General features: G+C 39.1%; 1 long non-coding RNA gene across 2 annotated transcripts in view; it reads left to right on the plus strand.

Moving 5' to 3' along the window:
• Positions 1-22,746, plus strand: part of LOC146545499 (uncharacterized) — a 224,293-nt gene that overhangs the window by 108,950 nt on the left and 92,597 nt on the right. The window lies entirely within an intron of this gene.

Genomic DNA, 22,746 nt, shown 5'->3' on the forward strand with positions numbered 1-22,746 from the left:
CAGCGTCAATGGTCAGACTGGTGTGATCACTACTGCCCCAGGCACCCTGGGAATGCTGCACAAAAAAAGCACAGTGTTCTTCTCTCCTTGTTTTGCTCAACAATGTTCATTTCTGAAGTGAAGTAATTTGAACTTTGCTTTGCCCTTGTTGGGAAAGGAAAATGTTTTAAATGTGAAACAATTGTTGGCCTTGGTTCTGCTGTGACTGTGGGAAAACCAGGTCTTAAGCTTAAACCATGAATCTTGATTGCTCCCTGATGAGCATTCCATCTTCAGGTGCCCCCAGAAAATGAAAGATGAAAAGGCCAAGAAGATGATCAGAGAGCTGGAACACCTCTGTAGCAAACAGAGGCTGAAGGAGCTGGGTTTGTTCAGTCTGAAGAAGAGAAGGATCTGGAGAAACCTCATTGTGGCCTTCCAGTACTTGAAGGGAGCCTACAGGAAAGCTGGAGAGGGACACTTGATCAAAGAGTGTAGAGATAGGACAAAGGGGAATGGCTTTAAACTAAAAAAGGGGTGTGTTAGATAAGATCATAGGAAGAAATTCTTTACTGTATGGGTGGTGATGCTCTAGAACAGGCTGCCTGGAGATATGGATGCCCCATCTCTGGAGGTGTTCAAGGCCAGATTGGATGGGGCCCTGGGCAGCCTGATCTGCTGGGTGGCAGCCCTGACTATGGCAAGAGTTTGGAACTAGATGATCTTTGAGATCCCTTCCAACTCAAGCCATTCTAAGATTCTACAGAAATTAGTTTTCCTAAAAATGCATAAATAAATAAATAAAATAAAACCAATTCCTTGAGTGCTAATAAAGTAAAGATAATTCTCTTTAAAATATATATTGTGTATTCATATTTTTAATGTATTTGTTTGCTAAATTTGTGAAAATTTGGGGACTGGTGCATATTTCCTTATAATCTAATTATTTTACCCAGACTCTCTAATGCCAAGAATAAATAATTAAGCAACTCTAATGGTTTCATTTATGTTTAAATTCTTTTTATTATTAAAAAAAATCTGTTTACTACACATAGAAATTACTTTATATTAAAATTTAAAGGTCTAGTTTTTGTTTCGCATTTTTTTCCCCTCACTATTAGTTGATCTACCAAAGATCAAAGATGTTAAATGAGGCATATGCTGATCCTTAATAAAAAAAAGTAAAAATAAAAAGGGAAGTGCATCTGGTTAGCAACCAAATTGCTATTTTGAGCAAGTCTAATAAAGTCTGATAAGATGAACACTGATTACCACCATAGAAAGGAAAATTACTCGTGCTTAAACTATTCTTTAGGAGGAAAATTCACTTCATAGCATCAGAAAAGGATACTTTTTTACCTACATGATGTAAGATATTCATGTTCTCCCAGAAAATTTACGTACCGCATAAAATGTGTTTAGTTTCTTCATAATAAAAGTTTAATAACATGTCTCTTGTAAGCAACGGCATCTCTGGAGATGTTGTCAAATGAATGTACGGTATATGTTTTCCCATTGATAAGAAAAATTTCTAATGAGAAAAATGCATACTGAGAATTTCACCTATGTTTGTGCCCCACTCTTGTTACAGAAATGCTGTAACAGTTTTTCTACCTAATCTGTACTTATGGGTTCCATTTTTTGTAAGAAATACAGTTCAGTCAGGAAAAGGGTGTGAAGGAATAAGAGAAATTTTGGGAACCAGGACGTGGAATAAAATTTTTCACTTTACAGAAAATTGAGTGTCTTGAAAATCTGAAAGATTAGGAAAAAGGACTTTCTATCAGTTTTGATGGAAGGCAGAGTGTTTTGTTATAACTGGTATACAGCCCGCTTGCATAAAAGAACATAGGTTTTGTCCATCAGCATCAAGAGTTAAAGCTGCAACACTGGGAAATCCAGGTTTCTTTCTTGTGTTATTTTATTGAAGATGATACTAAGCTATAATACTAGAGATCTGAATTTATTTCTGGTTTCTTCCTTTGACCTACCATGGAAAGATCTAACGTGATCTGTTTTTCTTGTGTCTTGTTTAATTAATATCCAGGAAAAAGTCATCTCCTCCTGTATTTGATATAACACAATCTACTACTGAGATTCTGATCTCAGTTGATGCCTCTACACGTCACTTTAATATAGATGATAAAGAAAATACCGATAACCACCAAGTCATGAAGTCATCCATCCTCTCATGATGATTCTGCTGAGCATATATCCCCTCACAGATTTAATAAAACTGTGGGGACTGACATAAAGTGAATCATCTCTGGGCAGGCTGGAAGGAAAAATACATGAGAACCGGTACTGAATAACTTCATCTCACTGTGGATATTCCAAATGAGGTAGAATGTTTTGCAAATAAGCCTCTCTGAGCACATTAAAGATCCTGTAATAGGCACAGAACAAAATGTCTCTACTAATGTCTTTTTTTCTTCTTTTTCCTTTATCTCTCTCTCTTTTTTTTTTTTTTAATAAATGTACACGGTGTTTTAATACCTGTACCTGCACTCCGTAAAATGAACAAAATCTCTTCTGTATCAGAAAACAAGCAAAATCCTCCAGACCTCTTTTCCCTTCATCAGGTAATGTTCCCCCCCACTTCATCCTCTCTTCTTCCTTTGCCTTGAGACCAAATCCTCTTAAGTGCTAAGACCTTGTATTTCTTCTGAAATCAAAGATGAGGAGGTCGAGACTTAGTTTGCTGTTCATTATGATATTTTCAGCAATTCTTGAAATTTTCTGCAAATGTCCTTTCCAGTATTTCTTTGTCCTTCCTAGGAGCTTTCTGTGTTTCGTATTTGTGGAGAACCTGAAGTTAGTCTGAACTGTAGATATGTACTTTTGCTCCATAAGGTGATACAAACTCTGTGTGTGGAAATACATATGCTCAGAAAGCAGAAATGGAGAATGCATGTGGGAGGGTTAAATTAGTGTTTTAGATAATCTTTTACTGTCTTCAGGAAGACAAAAAAATCGATGCTGTGAAGTAGATGATTTGAAGTTCAAACTTTTTCTTGCTGTAGTTCACATTACGTGGAAGCTATAAATAAGAGCAGACGTTGACCCAGGGTGATCCACGTAAAACAGGCATAGATTTTGTCTCAGGAGTAGTATCCTATTTAAACTAGTAGATGAAGTCAGTTGCAGTATATCTGACAACACAGGTTGTTGCATGTTTTGTGATGCTCCCTTATTATCTTGCAACATTACTGAAATAAGTTATCGTAAAATATTTTTTCTCTCAAAGTTGAACTAAAGTCAGTCAAAGCAGGCTTCACAATAAAGGTTTAATAGCATGTATCTTGTAAGCAACAGCATCTCTGGAGATGTTGCCAAATGAATGTGTAGTGTATGACTTCTACCAGCTCTGAATTAAAGTCAGGCCTTTACTTTGGATTATACTGTTATCAACAGAAAGATTGAGCTGAATCAGGAACAGAGGTTTTATTTATTTTCAGATGTATTTTATTTCTTAGGAACAAGATCTTAAAACATGGAAATGATCTATGAAATACAAAACTATTTATACGGAACTGTGGTACTGCTTGCAAATGTTATGCTCATCTTAGACCCAAATGGCTTTTTATATCCTCCAGTTTTTAAAATATTAAGGATGGTATCTTAAATTGCATTATCTGCTACAAGTTACGGAAGCAGTGAGAGATCCATCTAAGCCACTTACAGTATTTTGTTTTATCTTTCATGGTAACAAGTACAGTAACATTTAAGAGACAGTGACATTTCCAAGTTTGACTGATGACCTACACTTTTTATCTCTTTTTTCTTTTTCTTTTTTTAACAGTAGTTTTCTTTATTAAAAGCCTCAAATGTCATCACTCTCTTTTTCACTTTTTCTCCCTCCCTCTTTGCCTTTATCTGCTACAGAACTCATTCTTCCTCCAGTCCCCAGGCTTTTTTCTCCAGCCCTCTTTCCTTCTACACAGTCTTTCATCCTTTGCAGTGGCTTGCCTTTAGGCAAGTTCTTGGGGGATGAAGATGTTGTCTTTCTTCAGAACAACACCCAGCTTTACCTGCTTGTGGCAGCCACACATATGGAATCTCAGTGCTAAAAATCAGGTTTTCTACCCCTGAGCAGCAAGCAGCTTTGTCCCATCCAACAGAGAAAGAGTGTACACCCCACAGTGGCCAACTGAGTATGGGGACCTTGGGAAAGTCAGTGGTCCCCTTGTGAAGACTGGTTGCCTCACAAATACTAGAAATTCACTGAGCCTATGGACATCTGTGTAGCTACTTTACAAAGGTTTTCTTTTAGCTTCTGTCGAATTATGTGGGAGTATTTTTGCAAAAAAAATTGAGAATGCTTGGAGTGTTTGATGTGACAAAATCCAATTGATACCATAAAACTTGGATCTGAGAAATACTGAATTTCATTTTAGCAGAGACAGGAAATATTTCTTAAAAAAATATAGAATTCACATTTCACTTGATTGTTTTTTGCAGGAATATTATTGAAAGGAACATACCTATTTGCTAATTTAACTGAGAGTGTAACATTGTAAATAATTAGCTTAGCCTTGCCTTAGGAGATGTGTTTTAAAGTGCAAGCAAATTTGGTAATGATGTAAGGAATTAGTTCCTTTCCTAAAGCTTCTGCATAGTTCAGTGTTTGAGGCAGAGAAAACCATTTTTTTGCAGGCCTGATACTTGCATCAGGAATGAGATCTGCTGAGAAACAGCATCTCACTAGACAGTAATGAGCTTTGTTTGATGCCAGCAGCATTTTAGGTTTTGTCTCAAAAACAAATAAACAAACAACAACAACAACAAAAAACAACCAATAACAAAAAACATACAACTCCTGAAATTTCCTGTATTGCTGAGGAAAATCTTAGGAATGACATGTTGGCACTTCTGACATAATTCACAATCTCTGCCAGATTGTCACTGATACAAGGCCATGGGAGGACTGGGTATGACAGTTGTCAAGGCTTTGTTTGCCACCAACACTGCTTTACAATATACAGTCAATGAGGAACAGTTTTTTGTTAAAGAGGAGATTTCTCAGCTTTCCATAAGTAAATGGCAGTTCAAATTCTCAGTCACTAGCATAAATTAAACTTATTCTCAAACTTAAGCATTATTTGGAACCTGACTGATTTCTGTGTTGTGCTTTGGGAAGATTGACTCCTTTCCAAATAAAAACTTGATAATTTTTCTTCATGGAGCTCTGGACACATGATGACATTTGAAAAGAAAGTGCCATTTTTTGTCTCTTGCAGTTGTGGTGAGGTGTGCTAACCTGGTGGGTTGGGAAGCTAGCACACAACCAGAGAACCGCAGCATTAGAATTGATTAACTCAGTAATCTCATGCATAATCCTAGTAAATTTCATCCGGACTGGGGTTGCTTTTCCTGCAGGGCAAGAACAGGTGTGCTTTCAGTGATGTTGCTGTTTTCCAGGGAAGTGTCTTGTGTAAATGAATCACTGCAAGTGATGAAACTTTCATGGAGAGGATTTTGAATGTTTCCCTTCAAAAATGAAAGAGTATGGTTATTCCAGGCACATTTTATCACATTTATAATTGTCAGTTAATAATTAAAATTTTCAGAGTGAAGGACTTGCACAAAAGATGATGCATCAGTACCCTTTACTATATATCAGTACTAAGAGCTTATTTCTAAGGGCAATAAACTAAAGGCTTGTTTGAAATGTAAACATACAAGCCAAAAAGTGCTGACTTTAGTGTGAGCTAGATAGGATGAGTTAAATAGAAAAAGCTCAGCTTCATCTTATATAATGTTTGCACTGTCTGCAGTACCCTCAATAACCTTGCAAGCATCAGACTTTTTTACTTCTCTCTTATAAAGGCCTCAATGTTATATAAAATATACAATCAATTGCCTTCAGTGCCTTTTTTAAAGGTTGTTGCAAACTTTTTCTTTTGAATTCAATTCATGCTTGTGTGTTTGCAAGGTGTTTGCTGATTTTTCTTTCACCTTGCATGAGGTACCTTTTCCCTATTTCAGTGGATGTTCTCACATTTCTTCTCATATTCCAATCCAGGGAAGGAGAAGTGGCAGGTCTGTAGCCTGGGCAGGTTGTTAACTAGGTGGACAAAAGCCTCTTGGCTCAACTCCAATTTATAAAGGGCTATGAGGATGATGGTAACATTCAGCATGGAAAGAGGTAATGCTGTATTTCTGAATTTTAGATTAGAAGAAATACATGTGTCTTTGAGTATCATTTTTATAGAATCATTGAATAACTTGGGTTGGAAGGAACCTTACAGCTCACTCAGCTCCAACCTGTGGGCAGGGCTACTCCCCACCAGCACAGGCTGCTCAGGCCCCCATCCAACCTGACTTTGAGCACTTCCAGGGATGGGGCACCACAGCTTCTCTGGGCAGCTGTGCCGGCGCCTCACCACCCTCTGAGTAAAGAATGTCCTTCTAACATCTAACCTAAATCTCCGTTCTTTTAGTTTAAAGCCATTCCTCCTTGTATTATCACTATCAGGCTGTGTAAAAGATTGGTCTCTATATTTATACTCTCCCTGTATGGGCTGAAAAACTACAACGAAGTCTCTCTGGTGCTTTCTCTTCTCCAGGATGATATATGTATACATGCACCCACCTACATAAGTATATATACATATATAAGTAACACCAAAAAGACACTGGAGCAGGACTTAAAGACTACCATCACATCGTCTCTTCAAAACTGTATTTTTAGCTCCACCAAAGCAGTAGCAGCAGTACAAACTCCTGAAGCATTGCCATGCTGCCAGAATATGGACAATTGCTCCTCAGGTGCCATAAGCTGGGATGTTTCTCGCTTTGACCTCACTGCTGGCGGCTCTGTCAAAGATGTCTAGCATTTACTACTATTGGTCTTGGACTGTTTGTACATTGTTTAGGGTACTTAACTTGGAAACTGGAGAAAACTGTGGTGTGAGAGAAGGAAGGTCAAAAGAGTGTCTGCCTGTGGCAAATCACTGAGGGCTGCTGCAAGCCTCAAAAGCAGCACCAAGGCATGGCGATGCATTCTGTGATTTGATCTAGTCCCCACTTTGGGATTGGTGAAATCTCTCCAGGAAGTGCCTAGGACTTGTCCCTGAGCTGGAAAGGGTCATTCCTGGCTTGTTGTTCCAGTGGCAGCAGCCCAGTAGTCAGCTTCACAGGGTCATGGTGCCTCAGCCCTGCATGAGGCCCAGTCTGGCCAAACCCAGCCCGTTCGACCTCTTGGGAAGTCTGTTGGCCTCCTTACCTTCTGCCCTGCAGCAACAGCCACAAAGCTGATAAGCAGCAGTTTGTGGTGAGAGCTTTGCCTGTGTAGGTAACTGATTGCTGAGATCTCAGAGGAATGAGTCCCCCAGATAAATATATCTTAGTCTATAGTCAGAACCAGAACATAACACTTCTTTTATAATGATCTGGTGCTCAAAGAACCCAGTTGACTCATCTGAACCCAGCTTGTGCCATGCTTTTCTGCAGTCTGGCAGAAACACAGCTCAGAATTTGCTCTGCTCTGCATGAGCAAGATAATATATTTATTTTTTTAGTAATATAGAAGAGCATGCAGACTATTCAGTGCTGACAGCCTTCAATGTCTGACACTGTCTGCAGTCCAGGCAGAGTTATACTGTATAAAATTGTATCAGCCCATTGGATATTTTAGAATATAAATGCACAAAAAGTTGGATGGTACCAAAGTTAGAGTAATCAAATAATTTAGAATGTAGAAGCCGTGTTTCCACAGAAATTTCTTGCTATGGGAATACCCAGTCTTAGCTACAGAGTTGGGAAGAAAAAGAGTGGAGATGGCCAAGAACTGATAGTAGTTGGATAAATGTCATGCTTACTTTGACTTTATATTTCCATTTAAAAACAATATTAATATTGAAAAAATATAACTATATTGCTCAGGATATTAAAAAGTAATTAAGGTATTAAAAGGCTAAAAATCTTAATTATTAGAATCATAGAATCATAGAACATAGTTTGGGTTGGAAAGGACCTTTAAGATCACGTAGTTTCAACCCCCCTGCTATAGGCAGGGACACCTCCCTCTAGACCAGGTTGCTCAAAGCCCCATCCAGACTGGCCTTGACTGCTTCCAGGGAGGGGGCATCCACAGCCTCCCTGGGTAACCTGTTCCAATTTCTCACCACCTTCACAATAGGAACTTCTTCCTAATATCTAATCTAAATCTATCCTCTTCCAGTTTATAGCCATTTTCCCTCATTTTGGTCACTACCTGCCCTTATAAAATGTCTGTCCGCAGCTTTCCTGTAGGACCCCTTCAGGTACTGGAAGACTGCTATAAGATCCCCTTGAAGCGTTCTCCAGGCTAAAGAGCCCCAGCTGTCTCAGCCTGTCCTCACAGGGGAAGTGTTGTTCCCCTCCAGTCATCTTCATGGCCCTTTTCTGGACTCACTCCAAGAGCTCCATGTCTTTCTTGTGTTGGGGGCCTCAGAACTGGACACAGTACTTCAGGTGGGCCGAGTAGAGTAGAGGGGCAAAATCACCTCCCTCTATCGGCTGGTCATGCTTCTCTTGATGCAACTCAGGATATGGTTGGCCCCTCTTTCAAAACAAACAAAGAGTTTTAAGATTATCTACTGTGATATCCTTATTTCCATAAGCATTGAATTTACGAGGATAAGAAAAAAAAAGTCAGAATTTAAAGAAATGAAGAAGCATTATCTTATCATAAAAAATAACTGTGAATACATGAGAGTACTTTTAGAGTTGTGCATTTCAATGGAGAATGGGAGGTTGTAAGATTTACTAGGAATGTATTTTTTCTTTTCAGACAGCGTTGACAAGAAGAAATACATGCTAATACAAGAAGATACACATGCTTATTTTCATTCATAAACTAGTCATTTACTTCAAGTCTATCGTAGTGCATTAGAACTAATTGGGGGAAAAAAAGCAGCAGCACAACACTGAATTTACTGATTCAAAGGAGGAAGAAGCAAGCAACCTTACAGAATCTGCATCTCTACTGTAGGTAATTCAGGGCATGGTCCAGTACTATTAGCTCCACGTGATGCTGCCTGAGTAGAGAGGGGTTGAATTGGACGACCTCCAGACTGGATGACCTCCCTTTCAGTCTCAACCATACTGTCACTCTGTGATTATATAATTTGATATACTTTTTTTTTTTTCCCCTTTTCTAATAGATTAACATGATGAATCTTTATCTAGTGTGACAGACCATTCAGGATTTTAGGAGATAGCATGCTGTTACTGTCCAAGGACAATTTCTCATGGTGGAGGAAGGGGAGAAATGTGCTTCCAAGCAAAGACGAACTAGCAAAGGATTATAGTGGAGGAGGAGCCAGGAGAAGGGGTCTGATACGGCATGAAAATCCTGACTTTCATTTCTGTTTCATTTCTCTGAGTGTATTCAAAACAAAACCTTTTTTTTTTTTTTCATACTTATCCATTTACAATATTTGCAGTTCTTTTATATATATATATATAAAGAAGCATGTGCTTACGGACAGACAATTCTGTAAATTAAATGCATATCCCTAATCTATCCTTGTCCATTCAAAATATCTACCACATCTGTACTTTAGTATTGCATAGTATTTGCCAAGTCAACTAAGTGAGGAATTCATTCTTATTATTTAGTTCAAGTCTTTTTATCAGTTGAATTGTCTTTGGATTAATGAAATAATAACTACCTTCAGGAGTGCACTCAGCATCAATTTTGTTGGTTCTCCTTTAAATGTTTGCTTCTAGGTTTTGGTTGAGAGTATAGACAAGTAGTATTTCAAAGGGAGCTAATTTGACATTTCTAAAAGAGCAGCCTTTTGTGAGATGTTTTGATTACATGGCAGAGCAGCCTCTATAAAGAGCTATTTGGCTAAGTAGAGCTTTTTAACTCCAAACAGGGAAAAAAAATCACAAAATGACTACTCAAGTATAACAAGAACAAGAGAGTTTTAACAAGCCCTGGGAGACAGACCTTTAGCTGAAATTCTCATGTCTCTGTACGTGTGTGCCACATGATTTCAACATCATTGATGCTAATGGAGCAGGGGTGAAAAGTAAGATATAAATGTTGCCCAGTTCTTGTGCTTCTCAATTTGAAGCAGGGTACACTTTCCTCTTAAAAGTGTTAGTTTTTAAAAATGTTAGAAGTGGTGGCTGTGGAGATCTACAAGAGATGCTTTGTGCTACAGCCTATGTTTGTTTCTTTGTGGATCTGTGCTAGTTCCTTCTGTCAATCTCTATTTCATAAGAGTAAATTAGAGGGATGTGTGGTGTGTGTTGCTCAGTTTACAAGTTTCTACAATTTCCTCCCTAAGTACTTTAAATCTGATCTGTTTTCCATTTTATTAAAGCATCTCTGTCTTGCAGATGAGTACATATTTAAGATGGCAGAACAGTTTGGTAGGCTTGGAGAAAGGGATGGATGTAGGACAGTCTGAATATTTTCTCTTTTCCAAATATTTTATTCATGCAGATAGGCACAGTAATAAAAAGTGCACTGGTCTGAATGATTTTCTGAATGTAATTTGAATTCTTTTCTTTCTTTTTATAGCTGAAAAAAAGGAAATCTAAGAAAATGTAGCTACTTATAAATTTTCAAAATCCTATAGATGTTGAAGAGCTGTAGAGGGATGAGATTTGTAGCAACTAGACATTTTGTTTTGTAATATTGCTAAAAGGAAGAATTCTGGAGAGAAGTGGTTTAATTTTCTTCAGTGTATGTAGCTAGAGCAATCTGGCTGCATGACTGTAACTTCAGACATTGATAGTTAAAATATGCATGTTGCACTTGAAAACTGATTTAAAATAAAAGTTATTATAATTAAAAAATCCTATTTCTACCTCCAGAAACTCTCCACTATATTTTCTCTTTCACTCTGGAAATGGAAGAGAAACACATTGTTTCAGCTTTGCAGTATTTAAAATCAATCAATCAAACAAAAACCATTAAAGAAAAAAGGCTCTTCTCATTAAGTCATGTTAATATTCTCTCAAGGGAAACAGTTGTTAATTCAGCATTCAGTTAATATTTCCAAATATTAAAAGGGGCGGTGCTGGCTCAGAAAAATAGTCCTGTTCCAGTACTTTGATTCTGATAGGGCTCAAAAATGGGTGCCCGAAGAAGGTAAGAATATGTTGATCTGTCACTGGTATTTCCCTTGTATACTTGCTCGGCCTTTGGCAGTGTGCAACTGAGAACTCTAGATGAGTTTTGCCAATATATTTGTCCCACTGCTAATTGAATCTACTAAAGTCTTTGATATTTCATCTATCTTCTGTTCCAGAGTTGAGCTCTGTATTGTGTATAGTAGTACCTCTTGGTTTGTTTTCAGGCTGCTAGCTGCATCCTGGCTAACTCTCACTCAAAACCATCCCATGTTTAAACACTCTTTTAATTTCCAATGTCTATCAAAAAAAATCATTTAAGTTCCTTGAAAGTGTACCAGAAATTAACATCAAAATGATGTATTCTATACTAAAACTATGCCTCTGTTATCATTATTGGGATGTCGCTATATGTGTAGTAGAGCACAGATACCATTCATTTAATCTCATCAAACTGATCTTTGGCAGAAGCTTCTCTGATCTGATTACATGGAAGTATAGATACAAATAAATGTAAAAAAAATGCATACATATGTTTATATTTTTATGTATTTGTGTATTTACTTCAGAAAGCAAAATGTTGCATCTTTTACTCATATTACTTTCTTAAGTTTTCTGCAACTTCGCATCCTATTCTGCTTCCCAGCACTACTGCAATCTTTTTTTGTCCATTTTTCTGGAGCTCTATTTCTGCACTCAAAATATTCAGATTAGAAAAGAGGGAGAGGGAGCTGGGAATGAGCTGTTGAAGTGAAGGAGTTGTCTACAGAGAGGTAAATTCCTTTTCCATTTACACTTTTATTCTGTACAAAAAAATATCACGACTGTGCAGTAAAATAACATTTGAGTCACAGATTGCTTTTTATGTTGTGGATTTCTGCAGTAATTCATACTGCCTGTATTCCTCTTGCAGCATGACTGCTCTAAAATTTGACTCTGAAAGCATTGTTGGCATTAAAATATGTATTTAAGGATTTTTATTTATTTATTTATTTATTTATTTATTTATTGCATATTACCATTTGAGCAAATTTGATCTGAGGCTGTCCCTTGGAAACTGAAATCCAGTGTTTGAATTTATTTCTTAACAGATTTTTTTTTTTTTTTTCTTTTCCCATCTTCAAAAATAGCCTCCTCAAGGTAAAAGCAAAAAGCAAATGAACTCCATTGGATATTCCAAGCATTATTTCCTGCTTATCTTTTCAGATTAATTTTTTGTGTAATTAGAAAAAGCGATAAGGCATAGGCACAAAGGATTAAATATATGAGGAAAAACCGCATAGAAGATTCATATACAGAAGACCTTACACAGCAGTATTACGTGCACAGCTGTGGACCTATGATCAATAACAATCTCTTTTCAAAGAATCTGGCTGTCCTTTGAAGTTAATATCAGATCTTTTTCCTCAATAGAATACCAATAGGATAAAACAAAATGAGGAAATAGCCTCCCAGGTGCTGTTTTGATATCCCACTTGTGGGCTCTCCTTGGTAATACCATCCAAATTAGATAGGAGCAACACAAATCTATATGAACTTGATAAATGCTGCAATTATGGATTCATTTCTTCAGCAGGCCTTTTACACATTGTTAATGGCTGTGGTCGAAAGAGGCTTACCTCACAATTTCTGGTCAACTGTAATTTATACTCTGGTATTTGTTTAGAGTTGATTGACTCTTGCCTGTAAGCATGGCTTACATCCTTCCTTTACACCCTGGTTTTAATATATCTCTACGTGATCCAGTTACACAATGCAGGGAAGCTTGCAGCAGTAAATTTAAGCTCTTCAACAGTGCAACTTTATGTGCCTCACATGCACGTATGTAATTTGCTGTAAGTCCTGAAGCCTTGTAGAGAGGCAGTGCCGATTCTTTGAAAATAATGAATTCTGACTTCTGAACTTGCTTAATGTAGTTAAGATGGAGGATATAGCAACAGAAATCTGAAAATGGGGAATACTGCATTACTGCTCAGAGAAACTTCACTGCTTTTAGCATCTTAAAAATGTTCTGCATCTGCCCTAAGCTAATCATCTGGGCTTTTTCTATAGCAATGGAAGATGTCGGTGAAAGTGCATATTGTCTTCCAGCAATGGAGGGAACATAAACAGCTTTCACCAGACTAATCCCTCTTTTGCCATGTTGGATTAGCTTCTTGTAGAAAAATTTCATTGGGTAGGATTTAGGAGACATACAAATGGTGTAAAGGAGGAGCAGACATCTATAATACAATATCTGTTCACATATTCTCTTTGGACATCAGTATGCTGAATTTCCATTTGAGTAATCATGTAAACACTGTAGGTCCCCTAAACTGGCAGGCTTGTTCCCTGCCTCAAACAAGTGAAAGATTTGCTTTTCTTTGAGTGCAGAACTGAATGTCTTTGCCTCCTTAGCAGAAACTGAAGTGCTGAGCACCTCTCCACCATCACTAATGTACCTTTGTCAAAGTGAAGCTTGATAAATAGTTCTAAGACACACCTCAGAAGTTTGCCACTCAGCGGCGATGCTCTCTCAAAGATGAAGACAGATGTTAATCTACATCATCTTCATATGTGAAAAGATCACCTTAAAAAGGAAAGCAGGAGATTTTGAGTAAATAAGCCCTGCAAATTCCTGACTCCAATTTGGTGCAGAGCTGACCTTTCAAGAGTACAGGGCATGGGGATTTTCAGGGCTTAAGAGTTCTCATCAGACTTTTGTAATTTTAAGGAACTGCATAATATGAGATTGATTGATATTTTTTTTTATTGGAGAATTACACAATCAGAAACTCAGTATATTTATGTTTTTTTTTTTTTAAGGAAAAAAAAGGCATACATATGAAGTGAGATGCTGTACTTTTAAAATGAATTAAAAAAATAATATAGGGAAACATTTAGGAGCTTAGCTTCTGGGACGCTGCAGAATAGAGGAACAAGTGAAACATGAGCAGCTCCAGAATTATTCATGGATCATTCTTTTTCATCCTTATGAACAAATAATACCTGAGAAGTACGGAAGTAAAGTATTCAGTATTCAGTTGGTAGAATTGTAGAGCTGTAATTTCCGTTACAGAAATTAATCAAAAGACTCTGTGGGAACTACAAAGAGCAGGAAAATAAAGCATTCAGGATGGAGAAGTTAGATGAAAATATACTGAACTTCATATCACTAGTTGATGAATCTTTATGCTTTATACTTATTACCTTGCTTTGCAGCAAAAACTGAGAAAAACAGAGATTTTGTATCTGTTTGGTGGGAATTTCAGCTATGTGGACAAGGGGATAGAAATAGAGATTACTTTAGTATGTGTACAGGATTTTTTTACTGAGCAACAGGAAAAATAAAGCAGTCGGATAAAAAGGAGAAACAAGTTGAATAAGCTTCAGTTTATTATTACATACTTTCTATTACAGAGTTTGATCATGTCATCTTGATAAGGTAAAGTCAGAGCAAGAGTGTGTAATTCAGATACTTATGGTTTAAATGATCAAGACATACAGGAAATTATAGTAATCCCTTTTCTTATTTGCACAACAGGGATTTGCCAAACAGATTTGATGGTGCTGTTTAAAATTTGCAAACTCTTTGTCATGTAATGACCCAAGACTGAAACTTCATAGCCTGAGTCTTCTTTCTCAGAGGTGCTCCTTAACAGAAGGATGTATTGTTGTCTCCTCAATAGGAGGAATCTTTAAATTCTACTCTGTCTGACCTGAGATGCCCATCTCCCAGCCCAAGCCTCTCCCTGGGCTGTACCGAATTCACTCACTGCTACCTGCTCTCTTGCATTTACAAATTACAGACAATATTCTAGTCAGAAAATAGAGAATCTGGAAGTCTTCACTGACAATACCAGGACCTCCTTTGCCAAATGCATTATTCCACTGAGAAGATGCTGTAATTTTCTTCTAAATTCCAGGGCAAACTGGGAGAGACTGGCTTGTAGCCTGAGAAGGAGGCTAGAATCACAAAGGACTGCTATCATTCATCATTTGACAGATGTGTATAGGTACTGGCTCATGTTTCCTGGCAAAGGACCATGGGGAAATCTGCTACAGCCTTGGATGATTACAGAGTGCCAGGCACTGCCTTGAAAACTTAATTGATATCCAACTTTTGTTTGCTTTGAGCTTCTTAGCCTTGTTCTTACCTCTCCTTTTTCAGTCGACTTGCAATACGAATTGGTTGCCTTGTTCTGGAACCTTCTATCATGTTCTCATTCATATTTCTTCCAAGCTGAACAATCACAGTCACACCAGTGCCACTTTGAGACACATTACTACTGAATTCTGCAGATCCTATACGTTTACATGGATTTAAAAGAAAAGACCTATCAAAATGCCTTACTCTCTACCTTGCCTAGCTTTTTAAAAAAAATCTTTTGGGGAGGAGGTAAGGAGTACCAGTAAGTGTTGACAGTAGTACAGGTACAAGAGCATTAAGTTTTATTTAATCAAGATACGTGTGTTTTTTTTTCTAATTTTTATTTTCTTCTTTTTCATTGGATTTACCTAGTTCCATCACTAAGTACTTAGTGAAATTTTAAGGGAATTATTCACAACTTCATTGTTCATTCCTTGCATGGATTCCTGCCTTGCCTGCTTTATCTTATGTTTAACAATATAATGTTTAAAAATACAGAATTCCTAAGCAATTTGATGATTCCGTTACTCTGTATATTGGCATACTAACATGGAAACCCATGGCTTCAGTTTATCAGGGGGCAGCAGTGGTCAGAGATCAGGTCTGCTTCTGAACTTCCTTTTCTTTATACAGGCCAGGAGAGTTCCCTCAGTCTGCCATTATGTCCCAGCCCTGAAAGATTCCTTTGTGGAAGACAAAATAGGTACAAGGAGGTTGAGGGTCCTTTTCCTGGAGATGACTCTTCTGTAACGTTTGCTTGCCAGAGAGAAAAACATCCCATTGGGAATAGAGACTTCTTTCTACCTTCACCTCTGTGCCTTCGAGCTCCCTATTCATTTCTTCATCCCATGCCAAACACCAGTCCCACCATCAAGCAGTGGCTAGAACAATGATCCCTACTGTAAAAACACTCAGAGGTCGATCCAGCTCTAGATGAAGAATCAGTGGAGGTGGATCCACCTCCAACTCAGCTAGCCTGGCATAACACCATCCTGCCAGGGCTCCCATTGATGCAGTCACAGCAGCAACATCAAAGGTCCAGGTGCCCAGCTCCCTATCCACTCTCATCCTCCCCACCCAAAATTAGTTGGGAGGCCATCCATTAACTCCTCTTCCTTTCCCATCCCCCATCCCCGCCCCTCATAAAAGAGGTGGTATCTCTTCTGCATGGATTACTAAAGAAGGGGGCAAGCATGGACTTGGTTCCTTTTGGCTGCTGCACTGGGGTGACAGGATCCCAGCCCCCAGAGAGCTACTGGAGGCCTTGGGTCCTGGAGGTAGGGGCATCTCAGCTTAAAGACAAGAAAGCTATCCTACAAGTGCTTGAAGATTATGTCAGACCCGCCATGGTGGTACATAAAGAACAGCAGTAGATTAATAAAATCAGTTAAGAGAGAGCTGTTCCTTTGGAGCTGATGAAAAGAGTGTCCCCACAAGAGTGTTCAGATAAAATAGCTGTCCAGAGGGACTGCAGAATCTGTCCTTGGAGGTATCTGAACTTAAAAGGAAGAGACTGGGTACTCCTAGACATCATTGTTTCCTCTGTGTGCCTCAATGTCATTTTCTGGCAGATTTCTTAGGAAGGCAAGAGTTTCTCCTTGGAAACCTGCCTGCAGGCTCCCATTCAGGGCCTAATAACAATTCTTACTACCAGATGGGGAGTTCATCCTCCAAACAAGGGAACAAAAAACCACAAATGCAGTGGCCAGTACTCATGCAACCAGTGATATTCAGGTCACAGATGTGGATCCAGCAGAGAATGGTGTGAGGCCTAGGAGTGTCTATCAGCCAGAGAAGAGTGTGTGGCCAAGGCATGCCAATCATACAGAGAATGGCAAGGGGCTCAGGTACGCCCATTCACCTGAGGATGGAGAGCAACCCATGGAGGTGGATCCACCACAAGATGAAGAAGGAGTGATGGAAAATGGATCCACCTGTTACAGACATGACCTTGCACTACCCTCAGCGTGCCTTGTCTTTCTGCCTCAACATCAGGAACAGGATTGTATAAGAACCATGCCAACTCCTTGTCTGCATCACAGTGTCTGCCCCCACCTTTGACTTAGAAACAACAAGCAATTTAGGCATCCCAAAGGCTCACGTGTTGGATTACCAAGCAATAAGCAGATCTTCTGTTGATTGTTGATGGTTTTGTAAGGCCTTCTTTCCCATCCCTCAGCCCTCCTGAAGAAATTGCATCTCTTTTTCATGGAGCCCCAAGAGAGGGGAGAAGATCAGGTTAAGTATTAGAAAAACATTCATCTCTCAGAGGGTGGTCAGGCACTAAAACAGGCTCCTCAGGACAGTGGTCACAGTCCCAAGCTGCCCAAGTTCGAGAAGTGTTTGGACAGTGCTCTCAGACACAGAATTTTAATTTTGGGTTGTTCTGTGTGGGGCCTGAAGTAAGACTTGATGATCCTTGTGGATACCTTCCAACTCAGCATATTCTATGATTTTTAGAGATGCATTCTCCAAAAATACACATTTTTCATTCCACTCCTATCATGTCTGTCCTATACGGTTGAAGTCAGAGTCTTTCAGGTATGATTACAGTTATACCTAGCACGTTTCATCTTTGTGAATGACACACAGCTTGTAACATTCTATCTTCTCAAATAAATATGAGAATATAACCTCATCAGATATGGCAGAATACCACAAGGAAAATGAGATCTGCGAGTATATGTGTAGCATGTAATAGAGAGCCCAAGTTACTATATATACAGATAACTTCTCTTATTTTGTATTCTGTTCATATATACATATTTTACTTTTAGTGGCTATAGTAGAGACTTTCCTTGAGATTGGTATTTAGTATCCAATTAACAAAAGACTGAAGTGCAGCTCTGTCAAAAACATCCTCTAGTTCTGACGTGTCTACAATGAAAGGCTGTTTGGTAAAATATGTATTGATTTCTTTGGAGCAAATGTGCAATTGTCTGAAATGATAATTCTTTGTAAGGAAGTTACAGGGAAACTGCTTGATTCCATGTCTGAGGTGTAGGTTCAATACCATCTATCTTATAGTAAGGCTGGGAACATCCAAGCCTTGAAGTTGTAATGCATTGACCCTTCATTCTCTCAGCGATTGCTGCAAACAGATTGCTGGAGGTCTGATAGGTTTAGCTTGTTGCAGGTTAAAGATCAATGTTCAATGAACATATAAGGTTGGGAGACTAGCTTCTCTCTTTTTCCCATTAATTTTGAAAAAGGGCTGTCTGTAGGTGAATTGTCTGGCTTATGTGAGAATCTATAACCAGTTGGAGCAGAATTCCAGATGTAGTTAAGAGACACTTCAATAATATGAAGAAGGTATGTCATAAAGGCAACTTTCTCTCCAATCTGCTTCAGTGTGGAATAAAAAGAGCTTTGCATAAACATAATCACTTTTCAGTGGGCTCAGCGAGAGAATTGAAAATGGGTATTTTTGAGGAACTTACACTCTTAAGAATGACAGAGGGAAGGGCGAACTCCTTTGGCGGATTATTAAAGTACTCTAGACCCATCTGAACTTTTTATCATTTAATTCTAACAACAAACATTAATAATTCTATCTGCTGCTTTTCTCACTGCCAGTGCTGTCCACAAATCCACTGGGATGCAGAGGTTTGTAGAACTGCTGTGTTATGCAACACTTTTTTTCTGTTGTATTGTACAGTCATCCCACTAGACAGCTAGAAGCTGCATATTTCATCTACAAAACCTAAAAAATCAGAGCTGTAAGTGAAGAGAAAAACTTTCACTTATCTCTGAATTGTATGAATTTAACTGATTCCTGTCTCCTGTCTGCAGCTGATTCACGTTTCCAACTTCATAGGTTTTCTTTATTATTTTGATACACACTAGCTATCTTGCTTATTTCAGTCCTCTAGAAAGTTAAAATTCTCACCTTCCATTTTCCAATTGTTTCAGATCCTGTATCTGCCCCCTTTTTGTATCTGATGTAATTGTTTTTGCATTACTTTCATTACTTTCCCAGAAACCTTCTTAGATATATTCTTGATCAGTTTTGAAACGCATTCAGGTCTATTAAAGCAAAGCTGGTATTTCATGTTAACCACTTTAAAAATGTATCTCAGTAATTTCCAAGAAGTAAGAAATGAAGTTCTGTTGTTTGTTTGTGGGTTTTTTGTTTTGTTTTGTTTTGTTTGGTGCTGGTTTTTTTTTTTCAGATTTAAATTGAACATAGTCTGATTCTCTGTCAAGGGTAAGTAATAGCGCCATATTTTAGGTAGTTTTTCCCTTACCAGATTTCCTCTCATTTCTAGTTATCTGCTTTAGTACATCTAACATGTAACTGCAAAGTTAGATGGGTTGCTTGTTTTGGTTTTGGTTTCAACTGCTGGAAAAAAAAATGTATCAACCTTACGGTCTGTTTAGGAAAAGAGAAGTGCTACATTTTCAAACTTGCTTAGTGATGACAGTTTGGTAATGCACAGTACAGTTAGCCAGAAGCAAGAATATTATTACCAGGCAAGTCTGAGAAAGAAAGGTATAAGCAACAAGAGAGATGCTAAGATCTTAAGTAAATTATTCAGCTTGCCCCCAGGCCTTCAAAAGAAACCCCAGCCAATTCGCAGGTACCACCCTAAAATCAGTGAAACAAGTTTTGATCTACAGTCATCTTGATTGTCTGAGAAACACAGAGCACTAATGCTGTTCCAGCTGCCTTGCAGTCCATTAAAGTGTCTCAGCTTGCAGATTTACACTGAACAGAATTTGGTTCTCTAAGGATAGTTCATAGCCCTAGGGCACTGGTACTTTCAGGTTACAATGCTTTTCTTCTTTCTAGTTACCTTCATAGAATCTTAGAATGGCTTGGGTTGGAAGGGATCTGAAAAACAATCTAGTTCCAATTGCTCTGTCATAGTCAGAGTTGCTATCCCCTACTAGTGCCCAGGTCTCTAACCAATGCGGCTTTGAACACATCCAGGGATGGGGCATCCACAACTTCTCTGGGCAGCCTGTTCCTGTCCCTCATCACATTCTGAGCAAAAATTTTGACCTAATATCTAACATAAATCTCTCCTCTCTTAGCTTAAAGCCATTTCCCCTTGTTCTATCACTATCAAACCACATAAAAAGTTGATCTTCCTCCTGTATGAAGTCTCCTCAAATACTGGCAGACTATAATGAAGTCTCCCTAGTGCTTTCTCTTCTCCAAGCTAAACAAGCCCAGTTCCCTCAACCTATCTTCATAAGAGAGGAGCTCCAGCCCTTTAATCATATTTGTGGACTTCCTCTGAACCTGCTTCAGCAGTTCCATATCTTTCATCTACTACAGCCCAAGGCTTCAACACAGTACTCCAGATGGGGCCTCACAAGGGCAGAGTAGAGAGGGATAATCATCTCCCTCTCCCTGCTGGCCACCCCTCTTTATTAACAGTATCTCCTGGCCTTCCTCATTTTCAGTTTGTTTGTCAAGGCTATCTTTCAGCTTATCAGTAAACTTCATATAGGGCTTAGTAGAATACTTGACTTTCTGGGCTGCAGTCACATGCTGCTGGCTCCTGTCAAGCTTTTTGTCCACCAGAACCTTCATATTCTCCTCTGCAGGAGTGCTCTCAATGAATTCTGCTTCCAATCTACACATATTTGGGATTATCCTGACCCAAGCGCAGCACCTTGTACTTGAGCTTGGTGAAATTCATTAGGTTCTTCTGGGCCCACGTTTCAAGTCTGTCCAGGTCCCTCTGGAAAGCAGCCTTTCCCTCTAGTGTGTCAACTGCACCGCTCAGCCTGGTGTCATCAGCAAACTTTTTGAGGTTGCAGTCAGTCCCATTGACTATGTTACTGATGAGATGTAGAACAGCACTGGCTCCAAGATGGCGGACATCACTCATGACAAGCCTCCACCTGGACATAGAGCCCTTGACAACAACCCTCTGCCTACAGTCACCCAACCAATTCTTTATCCACTAAATAGTCCAGCCTTCAAATCCATATCTCTCCAATTCAGGCAAAAGGATGTAGTGTGGGACCATGTCAAAGGCCTTGCACTAATCCAAGTAGACAATATCACCTGCCCTTCCTTTGTCCACTGATGCCATCACTCCATCATAGAAGGCTACTGGATTAATCAGGCACCATATCCCCTTGGTGAAGCCATGCTGACTGTCTTGGATCACCTACTAACCCCTCACATGTCTTAACGTCTCTTCCAGGATGATCTGCTCCATGATCTTCCCAGGCACAAACGTAAGGTTCACTGACTTGTAATTCCCTGAATCTTCTTTTCTCCCTTTTTTAAAAAAATGGAAATGATGTTTACCTTTTTTCCAGTCAGCAGAGACTTGTATAATAACTGCATGTATCAGTACAGTTTGGGGGATGACTTGCTGAAGAGGAGCTCTGCAAAGAGGGACCTGGCTGTCCTGGTGGACGACTCGTTGGCTGTGAGCCAGCAGTGTGCCCTGGTGGCTAAGAAGGCCAGTGGCATCCTGAGGGGCATTAAAAGGAGTGTGGTCAGCAGGTTGGGAGGTGGTGATCCTCCTCCTCTACTCTGTCCTGATCAGGCCTCACCTGGAGTACTGTATCCAATTCTGGCTCCCCGGTGCAAAGAAGACAAGGATCTCCTGGAAAGAGTCCATGGAGAGCCACGAAGGTTATAAAGGGCCTGGAGCATTTCCCTGTGAGGAAAAGCTGAGTGACCTGTGTCTGTTCAGCCTTGAGAAAAAAAGACTGAGAGGAGATCATATTAATGTTTATAAATATCTTAAGAAGAGACTAAGGGAAATGGCCATCCTCTGTTCAGTGGTCTGTGGGGACAGGAAAATGGAAAATAGCCATAAACTGGAGCATAGGATGTTCTGCACCAATATATGAAAGAACTTCACTGTGAGGATGACAAAGCACTGGAAGAGGCTGCTCAGGAGGGTTGTGGAGTCCCCTTCTCTGGAGATATTCAAGACACATCTGTATGCCTACCCATGCAACCTACTGTAGGGAGCCTGCTATGGCAGGGGGGTTGGACTCAGTGTTCCTTCAGGACCCTATGGTACCTGTTATGATAACTGTTGCATTCATTTTTGAAGCTGGGTGGGTAGGGGATTCCACATATCTCAGCGCACTTAGGTCTGTCATCTGTCTGCCCGAACACCTCACAAATTCAACTGTTAGCAACTTCATTTTATCTTTAGTCTGCTGACATGTGAAGAGGTAATTTAGTAATTATCTGACAGATATTGTCCATCCATAATATGTATAGAGAAAGAGAGAGAGAGAATGCTGATACTAGGTGAAGTCACTGGGAAAACTGCCTTCATAGAAGTGATCTTTTACATGAATTTCTTTGTGAAAAATCCAGCAGGGATCAAAATGGAAAGATACAAAACTGTTGTCCTGTATTCCATTCCAACACCATTCTTTTTCAGCTCTCCCTCTTTTTGAGATGTTTTCCTGGTGTTGACACTGTCTGTAGGTCACGTAGCTTGCTTTATGGTATCCAAAGTGAAGAAGATAAAGTGTGCAGGCTGGGTGTGCTGGTGTGCTGTAATGTGGTGATTTACTCCTTCCTCTTCAAAGAGTTTCTCATGTGCCAAGATCAGAGAGGCTAGTTGAAT

The sequence above is a fragment of the Meleagris gallopavo genome, chromosome 1 (genome assembly GCF_905368555.1).
Source record: "Meleagris gallopavo chromosome 1, MGAL_WU_HG_1.1, whole genome shotgun sequence".
Taxonomy (NCBI): Eukaryota; Metazoa; Chordata; class Aves; order Galliformes; family Phasianidae; genus Meleagris; species Meleagris gallopavo.